The sequence below is a fragment of the Lucilia cuprina genome, chromosome 2 (assembly GCF_022045245.1).
Source record: "Lucilia cuprina isolate Lc7/37 chromosome 2, ASM2204524v1, whole genome shotgun sequence".
In the NCBI taxonomy this organism is placed as follows: Eukaryota; Metazoa; Arthropoda; class Insecta; order Diptera; family Calliphoridae; genus Lucilia; species Lucilia cuprina.
Genome location: NC_060950.1, coordinates 27,112,471 through 27,122,804, shown reverse-complemented (window position 1 = coordinate 27,122,804; position 10,334 = coordinate 27,112,471). Strand labels below are relative to the sequence as shown.

At 28.1% G+C, this 10,334-nt stretch overlaps 1 long non-coding RNA gene across 1 annotated transcript in view; it reads right to left on the bottom strand.

Annotated features, from left to right (window-relative positions):
- The window catches only part of LOC124420746, an 83,595-nt gene extending 77,179 nt beyond the window's left edge, over positions 1-6,416 (bottom strand). Inside the window, exon 1 of the long non-coding RNA XR_006941354.1 lies at positions 5,443-6,416. This is a non-coding gene — a long non-coding RNA (uncharacterized LOC124420746). The remainder of the gene's footprint in view (positions 1-5,442) is intronic.
- Positions 6,417-10,334: the final 3,918 nt, after the last annotated feature.

The window sequence follows — 10,334 nt, the reverse complement described above, 5'->3', positions numbered from 1 at the left end:
ACTAACAAACTAACAAACTAACAAACTAACAAACTAACAAACTAACAAACTAACAAACTAACAAACTAACAAACTAACAAACTAACAAACTAACTAACTAACTAACTACCTACCTACCTACCTACCTACCTACCTAACTAACTTACTAACTATCTGCGTTACTAACTAACTAACAAACTAACTAACTAACTAACTATCTACGTAACTTACTAACTAACAAACTAACTGAATAACTAACTAATTAACTTAGTAACCAACTAACAAAATAACTAACTAATCAACTTACTACCTACGTAAATAACTTAATAACTAACTAACTTAAATACTAACAAACTAATTAACTAACTTACCAACCACTTGACTAAATAACTAACTAAACAACTTACTAGCCAACTACAACAGATCTATTCAAATTAGTTTGGACACATTATTCTAAAATTAAGCACATCAAAGAAAAAGTGTTCTGCATGTTAGTTACATGATTTAGTTACATTCTATATAGGAAGACTCTCATCTTGGTCTTATTGCATTCCCAGAAAAAAGAGGTGCTATCAGTACCTCTAGGCTGACAGGACTATAAACTAGTTATGATTTAGTTTATCCTCGGCCTTTTCTTGGAATAATTGGACATGGTATGGAAATAGAGAACTACATATTATGGTACCATGGGAACCGATAACCCAAAAAGAGCTGAGCTTCGGACTTAGTTTACTCTGTTATTGATTAGACTTTATTTAGGTACACAGGGTTTAAACCCAAAGATAATTTCGGCAAATTTTCTAATGAACGGTAAACTCTAAATTTTTGAATTAGTTCGGAGCTATTGGGAAGACATTTGACTGTAGTAGTCGATGTTAAGTACCTTACCCACTCCTATAACTAGCGTGAGTGTTATTCTCTATGAGTATATCGAAAGAATGAGAAGTGTGCTGGGTTGAATAGTGATGGATGTAAGACCCTTGACCGGTTATGTTTAGGGTTAACAGTTTTTATAACAGTTTGAACAAAGTGTGTTCTCTGTGACTAAGAAAAAGTCCTCAGCTTATAAGATGGATTCGTGTTTAGGTTTATAGATGCTGTTGACGACTTAACAGAGGACTAATCTGTGTGACTGTAAACGAAAGTGATGTTTTTCCATCTCAAAAGCTTAGCAACAGGTCAGCAACAGTCAAGTATCTTTGCATGTATATTGCCACAGTTCGATTTTCAAGATTTTTTCACATCCATTTACATAGTACTTCATGGTCCTTACCATATGATTTTGCCATATCTTGTTGTGTTTGACAACAATATTTATATAGCAATGTCCCCAAGGCATACAATATGGACTGTAATATATCTGTTTTTTTGACATTTGTAGCTCTTAATATAAATCAATAAAATATCGTAAAACCCTTTACAACTCGGGCACATACATACATATATACATATGTATGACACACAGTTTGTTACCATGTATTCCTCTTCGTGTGTTATAAATAGTAAAATAATTTATTTTTATTTTGTTACTATTTGTTATTGTTTTTATTTAATTTGTATTTTGCTGCTTTGGTGCTTTTTTTATGATATTTTGTTATTGTTGTTTCTTTTTTCTTGCTCTCGACAAATAAACAAATTAATTGTTTACAATTTATTTCACACAATTCAACTGTTTGCTGTTGTTGCTTTTATTTGAATTAATTTTTTTTCTTTTAAATTTTATTGCTTCTTTTGTTTAAATCATTACACTTTTTATATTGTGATTGTGCGGTGTTTTTGTTTTTATTTTGGTTTTGGTGCTGGTTTCATTGTTTTTGTTGTTAATTTTTATTAAATATTTTTTTTTAAGTATCTCACAGATACTTAATACAAGAGTGACAGTTATGCGAATGTGACAAATAATTGAAATTAATGGTCATACATACTTAAATACATAAACAAACATACACACACAGCTGCAAATATACATACATATGTACATTCAATATGTATGTGATATACATACATACGAATATATGAATAAGTATATGTATGTGTATTTTAAATCTTTTTTAAGTACTCTTTGTTGTGTTTAAGTTCATTTGAACCCACTACAACAAACATGTCATTAAAATTAAGCAGCATCATCATCATCATCGACATCGACATCGATTCAACATCGTCACCGTCAGTCATTGTCATCTTCATTGTCGTCATCACATAGTAACAGAATCACGATCTATTTATTTATTTATTTTACCACAAAAATTAAAGTACTCGCATACAGTAGGGTTCATAACAAAGAAAACAAAAATAAAACATAAACATATATAAAAATGACCACAATTCTTGTAAATTGCATACAGTTGTGAGAAGAAAAAGAGCAGAAATCTTCTTCAGAATACTTCTTAAGATTTTACTTTTCTCATAGCGTTTCATTACGTTCTAATCTGCAGCATATCTAGTTTAACGGATGTCATAATAGTACAAAACTTCAGGAATATTTAATGGACCAATGGACCTTGGGTCATATTAAACATATTTATGTCGAACTTCATCGTTATACTCGCATTTTAAGGCCACTTGTATGGGGGCTTTATGAAAACGTGGACCGATATTGCTCAATTTCGATATCAAACAATAGGAATTATTTGTGTAAAATTTCAAACCTCGGACTCTATCGTGCTCTCAACAGGCAGACAGACATACAGACGGACAGACATGGCTCGATCGTCTTAGTATTTACTAGAGTATTCAATTAATCGGGTCTTTGTCTTATTCGGTTTATTCGACAAATAATTATTTGAGGTTTTACGTTAACCGGTTAATAATCGGATAATTAAAAATTATTCGGTTATTCGAATAAAAGGAAACTAGATGTTATTATTGCTTTTATCAATAATTTTCTTCCTGTAACAGTTTTCAAAAAAAAGCATTCATACCTGGAAAAGTTGATAAGCATGTGAAAATAAATTCCACTTATAGAATTGTTTTTAAGATTTTCAACGAGTTCTAGAATTCATACGTTCCATTGAACATTAGTTCAACTATAACTGTTGCTGAAAACTTCTTAGAAATACTTAAGAACACAACAATGTTTCCAAAAAATTGGTTGTATAAATAAAAGCGATATAATTATTTCCATGATTTCTTTTCAAAAATCATCAAATAAATTTTCTTTATTATAGGAAATTGATTGAGAAATTAAGAAAAGAAGAAAATTTATTATAAAAATATTAAATTTTGTAGAAAATACATAGTAATTTTACTGCTAAATAGTAAGTTTTTCTTAATCGTTTAATTGATAGAAATTATTCGGTTTATTCGTTATTTGAAATTTGACAATTTTCATTTCATTCAAAAATTAATCGATTAACCGAATGACGATTAATCGTTTGACCATATGATACCCTAAACCAATGAATATTTTTTTATTATTTTAATAATGCATTAACTTCCATTTTTATCCTAATTCAAAATATTTTTTACAAAAAAAAAACTTTCTAAAAGAGGGGCTGTATTTGGGGTTGGGGGTTAATAGGGGCTTATTCCTATAAATTTTGATGGTGGTATTTATGTCTACATTAAAGTTATTTATACAGAATTCCATCGTAATATTAGCTTATATAAGTTTGTATGGTGATAGGGTCATGTGAATATTCAGTGTCAACGAAATTATTTAATAGACTTATCTTGAACAAACGGGTGGACGTCTAACAAAGTCATTGGTATACTTTAAGATGGATGTAGAACCAATATTTTTGGATGTTATAAACATCACTACAAACGCATAATACCCTCCACAATAGTGTAGCAGGTTAACATGAACAAACTAACGGAAGGACAACACACAAAGGACCAATACTTTTGAGTGTTACAAGCATTAGTACAAACCCTATACCCTCGCGACAATAGTGGTGTAGATAGGTATTAATAAATTTTATTCCCTATATGTTTGTTTTTATCATTCCGTGGGTCATACAGAAATTGATTTGAGATCCAGGCATTGGGCTGCACATTCTATATATAAGTATGCTCATTTTGTTGTAACAGCTTAAACTATCGATAGTTATCAATTATCAAGCCTAAAAATGCTATTATAACGGAATGTGTTCATAAATTCATTTGACAAAGAGTTAGCTGAGCAGTTGAATATGTAGTGAGTATTGTAGGGATGATACGAGATATCCTCACTTAAAGCTACCCTACACCTGTATACGAATAAAATGTCATTTAGTTTTCATAATAAAGCATTTGAGTTGAATTGTATCTTGCCTCAGATGCACTTAAGGCATATATTGTTTAATAAAACTGTAGATATTTAAGTAAAATTTTGATGGAGGTTTTTTATAGGGGCTAGGGTCAAATCAAGCCCTAAAATTATAAAAATAATCAGGGTCATCAAGGCTAGTATATAACTTAGTTTTGCAGCTTTTTGTTGAGATACGAGTATATTAATCATAATTATGAACTTAAAAGCCCTATTTGGCGGGTTCAGTTTTATGGGGCCTAGGTGAAATAATGAACGATGTTAACTATTTTTAATAGGCTTCGTCTACAGTACTATAAAATATCATCTGCCAAATTTCATTAAATTATCTCCAAAATTGGGACCTGTAGTTTGATTGCAAGGTTTTCAAGCTCTATTCGGGGGTTCAGTTGTATGAGGACTAGGTGAAATAATGGACCGATGTTAACCATTTTCAATAGGCTTCATCTACGGTATCATAAAAGGTCATGTGCCAAATTTCATTGGATTATCTCCAAAATTGCGACTTGTAGTTTGATTAGGGGCTAGGTGAACTAATAAACCGATCCTATCAATTTTCAATAGACTTCGTCCCTGGGATAAGAGAAGATCATGTACCAAATTTCATTGAATTTTCTTCAAAATTGCGACATGTAGTTTGATTACAAAGTTCACATGGACGGACAGACAGACAGACAGACAGACGAACGGACGGTCATTGCCAAATGATTCTGAGCCGATTGGTATACTATATAGGAATAATATTATTATGCGTTACAAACATCAGCACAAACCCAATATACCCTCTCCACAAAAGTGGTGTAGTGTGTAACAACAACAATTAATTGAACAAAAATGAACTCAAGCTTTAAGAAAATTACACCTTTAGACTTTTTATAGGTTTTTCCTTAATTAAAAAAATGCCAAAATACTTCCCAGCAAACCCATTTGTAACCACTTATCTATTAAGTAACTTTAAATTTTCATTTACTACTACATATCATTCTGAATACAAAGAAGCACTTTAATAACGTCTTATTGGTAATGTGTTAGATAAGTTATAATTCATTAGATCACTTCTACTTGAAGTTATAGAAGCTGTATACGTTTTATTCACAAGATATATATTGACTGATTTTTCTTATTACTTATAAGCGAATGTGGTAAGTACTTATCTTTAGTGACATTACCAAAAAAAAAAATTTAAATATGTATAAAACTATCATTCAACTTACAAATAAATATTTAAAAATTTACAGCTTCTAACAGCAATCCGCAGGAAATCGTAATTTGTCTTAAAATTTTATTTCAAATTTGAAATTCTTAGTTATGAATTTGTTTTTTAATTCAATTCAATTTCTATATTAACACTACTTTAATTTTATACACAACTGTCAAATTGACAGCGCGGTAGTTGACTAAAGCACACAACACTTGGGCATCAGATTTAATATTTTTATTTAATAATAAAAAATAAAAAAAAAAACAAACTGTGAAGTATAAACATAAAAAATAATGTTTAAAGCTCGAATAAAAAATGCGGGCGTAAGAGTATTAAAGATTAAATTACCGTTACATTTAAACGGTTTGAATTACAATAATTAAAATTCTTTTCAAATAACTTTCTATTCAATTATATTTGTTTTTCTTTTAAAAACTTAATTTTTGTTTTAAATATTACTTTCGGTTTTAAACAAATTGGATTTGCATTTAAATGCAAATAGACTTTTAAGCAAACCACGCAATTGATTTTGTTTTGTGCAAATTGTATTATTTTTTATATTTTTTTAAATTGTATTTAACAATTTGCAATATATAATTAAATTAAATTTAAACTAAACATTTGTATTTTCTTTTGTTGTCGTCTGTTCGTTCTGCTTGTATTATTTCTCAATCTTATCAATTTAATTTACATATTGCAGTTATTTCATCAACATCAGCACTATTATCACTTTAATTATATTTTATTTTTTTTAATATTTATTATCACTTAAGCCCGTTCTAGGTTTTACTTTATATAAGGTATTCGAATAAAATTTTCTTTATATTTTCAAAACATATTTTGAAAACTCTTTATTTTTGCTCTAATTTTCTTATTATTAATTAATATTTTCATACATTCATTCGTTCGTTGTTAAATTTGTTTTTTTTTTCTTGTATTAATTTACATTCGCACGTTTTCTGAAAACTACACGTCTTTGCACATGAAGCGTTTCTGAATAACTGATTACTGTCTGCTGTTTGTAGTTGAAATTCATTTTCATTTTACTTTCATACTGAGTGAATTATTCATTTGTCAGTTCATTCATTCGTTCGTTCATTTATTGTGCTCTGTTTATTCTTTTTTTCTGCTCTTATTTTGGTAGCGGGCTAAATAAACAGAACTGAACAACAGCATATATATATATATATATATATATAGTACACAGCAAGTGAATTGAGTTGTATATGGATTTGTTATTGTTTCTGACGAAGCTACATAGAGCGTTGCCGGAATATTAAACCATGGGATTCATGGCAATACATTGAGATAGGTTTTTTTTAATTAACATTATAAAGAAATACTTTTGTAAAAGGGTTTCTTTGTAGAAAAACGCTTTCAAACAGTCTATGGAAAGCTTTACATAAGCTTTCAAAATTTGACCTCTAAATTTAGTTTCTGTAAATAATGTTTTCCTGCAAGAATTTATTTTTAAAAATTTATGTAGAATTAATTTTGCAAAATTTTTACTAAATAAAGTTTTTTTTTAGAAAAGCTTCTTAAAATATAGCTTTCGGTAAAAACGTTTTTTTTTTAGTAAAAGCTTTCCTAAAAAGGTGTTCTCGCCAAAGCTTTCTTCATAAAAACTTTATATTAAGCTTCTCCAAATAACGTTCTTTTCAAAATCAAGCTTTCATTGAAAAGCTCATTCAAATTAAGTTTATTTAGAAGAACTTTAATAAAAAAGTTTTTTTTTTAATTAAAAGCTTTCCTAATAAAAAGTGTTCTTGCCAAAGTTTTCTTCATAAAATAATATCTATATTAAGCTTCTCCAAATAAAGTTCTTCTCAAAATCAAGCTTTCATTGGAAAGCTCATTCAAATTAAAAAATGATTAAAAAAAAGTTTTTTTTAAACTGTTTCTATTGATAAAGTTTTCTTAGAAAAGCTTCCCAAAAAAAAAGCATTCCAAATAAAGTTCTTTTAAAATCACGCTTTCAAAAAAAGCTCTAATAAAAGAAGTTTCTATTCATAAAATTTTCTAAGAAAAACTTTCTAAAAAGAAATATTTTCAAAATCATGATTTCATTGAAAAGCTCATCTAAATGAAGTTTATTTAAAAAAGCTTCAATAAAAAAGTTTCTTTAAATGTATTTCTATTGATAAAGTTTTCTAAGAAAAGCTTCCCAAATAAAGTTCTTTTTAAAATCATGCTTTCATTGAAGAGCTCATCCAAATGAAGTTTATTTAGAAAATCTTCAATGAAAAAGTTTCTTCAAAAGTATTTCTATTCATAAGTTTTCTAAGAAAAGTTTCCTAAAATAAGGATTCCTTTAGAAAAGCTCAGTTAGTCAGTTAGTTAGTTAGTTAGTTAGTTAGTTAGTTGGTTAGTTAGTTAGTTAGTTAGTTAGTTAGTTAGTTAGTTAGTTAGTTAGTTAGTTAGTTAGTTAGCAAAGAAATGTAAAGAAATGTTTTTCGAAGTTTTCGTTTGGAAAGTTTTTCTAAATAAAGCTTTTTCTAAAAATATGTTTCTAGAATCAAGAAACGCTTTCTCTTAAATAAGTTTACCCCACAAAAGCTTTTGTTTGAAAAGCTTTTTCTAAAATAGTTTTCGTAAATTTTACCTGAAAGTTTTCTGTGGATAAATGTTTAACAACATTTTTTAAAATGTTCAAATAACATTTTCTTAAGAAAAATTTACCCAATATAATATTTTCTTTGTTAAATATTGTCTAGATAAGGATATTTTAAGAAAAGTTTATCTAGATATAAAAATTTTATATAAAGATTTTTTTTAAAAAAATTTCTCTAAATAGAGCTTTCTTTATAAAACTTTATCTAATAAAATATTAAAAAATAATATTGATAATTATTTCTTAAAATAATTTTCGCTGTACTAAGTATTCTTTTGAGAACTTTCTTCTCTTTTTGGATGTCTTAGGAATATAACAAAATACTCCTTATCTGGCAACTCTGTGTATCCACACATTTCATTTCCCATCTATTTGCACTTGGCATAAGTTCAACCACCCGCTAATTGTAAAATGAACAATTGCAAAATTTTCTCAATTTCTGTTTGTTGCTCCAACATCAAAGTGTGACTCTCTCTCTCTCTTTATACTCTATGATGATAGTTTTTCACTCAAAATAAAATGCAAATTTTGCATAAAACTCAAATGAATGTGTTTGTTGTGTTCATTGTGAGGGTTCATTTTCTTACAGCATTTCACATCGTTTTGGGTGAGATAATACTATTTGTGTGTGAGATACTTTTTGTATAATAAATACGTATTAAATAATGATAAAGATAGAAAAATGGGGCGAGTAAAAGAAAAAAATGCAATAAGAATGTCAGTTGCAAATGTTTTTATAATATAATGTTAAGCTATTTTAAAGTATTTAAATATTTAGGAGAATATTTATAAATATTTATGAAATAAAATTTTGGTAAAAATATAAACATTTTAAAAGGAATGTTTAGTTGAGATATTAAAAAAAAATTGGCTTAAGCCCATTTCTTAAGTTATAAAAAATTTACCAAAGGTACCAAAGATGATTATTATAGAAACAATATTAATTTCCGATAATAAAATGCTACCAAATGTCCAACTGCCTAAAGAACCGGAACTGAAACATATACTTACAACATATCAATATCAAGTGTCAAAATGGTGCGTGTTTTTCTATGTAAATATTTATGCTTATGTGATTTTAGAGTGAACAAAAAACTAGAAAACAAAAACAAAGCATAACATTTAACAAAATTTTTCCCATAAACCAAATAAAAGAAAAACAATAATTAATTACACAAATGTAACCTTAACTATTAAAGGGCATCAAGCTGTGCTGTCGCTATTAACTAAAATAGGTTCTACATGCGTTTGGTCACTACAAACAATTTATCATTTTGTTAAGTCAATTAAAAATATCGTACATATTCACAATTATACGCACACACACACACACACACCCAACAATCACTGAACTAGGCTCAGATTGAGAAGACAATAGGATTTGCTTTTGTTTAATAAACACGTTTACACTAAAGAAATATTTGACATATTTTTTTTGGAAATCCTAATAACTTAAATAATCTATACTTTTGGTAAAAGTTTGCCTATATTTAAGAATTTTTTAAAATTAATTCTATCAGTTTCAAAATATATTTTAGCAGTGTGAACATACCTTTGTCCACTTACAAACTTGTACATTGTGTACATGTGTTTTAATTACAAACAATGATACTATTAGCAACTACTCCACACTATAGGAACATTTGTTTATAATTGTAGTACATAATTTTCAGATCGTACAGTGGTGTGAATATTTAGAGAAATGTAAGGATCAGTTATAAATAATAATTTTACAAACATTTATTTAACATTTTTAAAAGCAATTCAATAAAAAGTGAAATCTACAGTAATATTTAAACTGAGGATTATGATTTCTTTAAAGTTTTTTTTTTTGCAGATTAAATTTTCTTTAAGAAATAATATATAGAGAAACTAAAGTTTTTCATTTAACTAATTTCCCTTAAGTAACTAAATAACCCACCAAGAAACCGACCAATGAACCAACGAACCAATTAATTAGTCAACTTACTTACTAGTTCATTCCAGTTCTAGTTCAGTTCAGTTCAGTTCTAGTTTAGTTCTAGTTCAGTTCTAGTTCAGTTCTAGTTCAGTTCTAGTTCAGTTCTAGTTCAGTTCTAGTTCAGTTCTAGTTCAGTTCTAGTTCAGTTCTAGTTCAGTTCTAGTTCAGTTCTAGTTTAGTTCTAGTTCAGTTCTAGTTCATTCTAGTTCAGTTCTAGTTCATTTCTAGTTCTAGTTCAGTTTTAGTTCAGTTCTAGTTCAGTTCTAGTTCAGTTCTAGTTCAGTTCTAGTTCAGTTCTAGTACAGTTCTAGTTCAGTTCTAGTTCAGTTCTAGT